Source organism: Lygodium microphyllum, chromosome 1 (genome assembly GCF_053477565.2).
Source record: "Lygodium microphyllum isolate KBCC chromosome 1, Lygodium_microphyllum_v1.1.10, whole genome shotgun sequence".
Lineage (NCBI taxonomy): Eukaryota > Viridiplantae > Streptophyta > Polypodiopsida > Schizaeales > Lygodiaceae > Lygodium > Lygodium microphyllum.
In genome coordinates, this window is record NC_141135.1 from 47,623,047 (window position 1) to 47,625,254 (window position 2,208).

The following is a 2,208-nucleotide window of genomic DNA, read 5'->3' on the forward strand; positions in this document are numbered from 1 at the left end:
ATAGGGTTCTTCTATTTCTTTGTATGAGAGTTCTTTTGGCTTACACAACTAAGAAGAGGAAAACTGTTTTCAGCCTCCACCCTTGTGTGTATTCCCCCATTGTGCAAGCAAGAAAGCTACAAGTGAGACTCCTTCCTTCTCTCCCACAATCTTGACACATGGAACATTCTAGAATATCTTTAGCCACCCTCTAACACTGGTGTGTAGATCGGATGCTGTACGCTCGCGTAGTGAATGCCGGAAGGTCCCCAAGAACAATAGAACTCTACTTTTTGCACAAATTACAAGGTAAAAAGCATGAACGACATGAACAAGAGACCAATTGGGTGCAATCTCCCCCCATGCCTTGTGTGAGCGCTCCACAAAGCATGTATTTCACGTATTAATCATCTTCAAGCTCAAATAATAGCCCAAATTACAAAATAGCAAGCTTTTAGCTTTTTGAGTTTGCTTTAACACAAAATAGGAATAAAGCTAGTAGACGGTGCCTAAAGACTCTCGCATCCCCAATACAATGCCCAAGTAGAAATAACATAATCGTGCGCCCATGCGCATACAAAATAATAATAAATATCCAACGCCTCAATAAATAGGCGTGACAAAATATAGGCGTGGCGCCCATCAAAATATAAATGATAAATCAAATACTCCATATCCTCCAATGCTTTCCTCCGCCACTGCTGTTATCTCTACACATCAACTGAAGCATTCACAATCGTTAGTAAAATAATACAATTAAATCGACAAAAGTGAATACCTAGCAGTCTTCAGCTACATAAATAAATCAACTAGTTAGAAATCAATCCTAACCTTAATTTATTACGAGTGCGCACTCTAAACTCATAAACGTTTATTAATTTAATATGCATTTTGCGGAATCACCTGCTATGGAATCACCCATGTACATACTAAATTAATGAAACGCCCGAAAAGGACAGGCGTCCCCATCAACTTCTCACACAAAGAATCCACTTTGTGTATGAGCCCCGGTCATCAAAGTTTACGGAATCCACCGTAAAACCTCACGGAATCCACCGTGAAATATGCCTCTTGGCATCAAACACCTATAAAGAGAGGGGCTCATCATAGAGCTCCTCAATCTTGCTAATGCTATTCTTGGGAGCTCAAAGAGTTGAGACCTCCAAGTAAGTAATTTTGAGTTCCAATTCTAGTTCTTGTCTAGTCATGGTATCTAGTCTTGTCTTGTCTTCCATTATACTCATGTTGTCTCGTCACCTTGTAATCTCGTAGTACGAGATCTTGTCTAGTATTGTCTTGTATCTTGTTCATCCCTATCAAGAGGGAGATCTTGTAATTTTGATATCTTATATTTATACCTACAGTCCTGGGTTGTGGGCTCCTTCATATCCTACCAAGTCTTGTTGTCTATATCTCCAGTCTCGGGTTGTGGGATTTTTTGTATCTTCTTATCATTGTACCTTGTGCCCCTACATGGGATTATCTTATAATCAGAATTCTTATAGTAAATCATGCATCAAGTCTAGTCTCTTGAGCATAGTCTAGTGCTCCCATAACAATGTAAACCTATAACTTGTTGGAATTACCATTAGCCACCCACTAGGACCCATGACCCGCTACTATCCAAAACAATAAGATTTGACTTGATCCATCACAAGTGACCCTCAATGCATTGAGTGTAACTTTACTCACATGTATTATTATTTTCCTAAAATATCATACACTTGATAGCACACAAAATGAGTCCATGGGATGTAACTTCTCAATTTGAATGGTCAAGGCTATAACCATCGATTCAAAAACTGAAGAGCTGATACCACCTGTATATCTTAGGGTCAAGCTAACTACAAAATGAGAGAACATCATTGAGGCCCTCATTGATGGAGTGGATTATAACATCCTTACCTATGAAGCATGCACTCAAATCAAACAACTCGAACTTGTACTAATGCAACAATCAACCCATACGAGGGATCTCCATATCCTCTCTCAGGAAAATGCATAATATTTAATGACCTTGGAAAGTGAAGGCTTGCCCATCATGTTTTGCACTTCCAAGTTAAGAAGATGTAGGGAAGGATATCCTACTTGGAAGACCTTTCGATATGCAACCAAATGCAAAGTGGACTATAAAGCACTCCGAATACACTTGATTCTCCCATGTGCCAAGTTAATCAGAGATTTCAACAAAGAAAACCTTGTTGACTCTCAAGGGAAGAGCAAGAGACC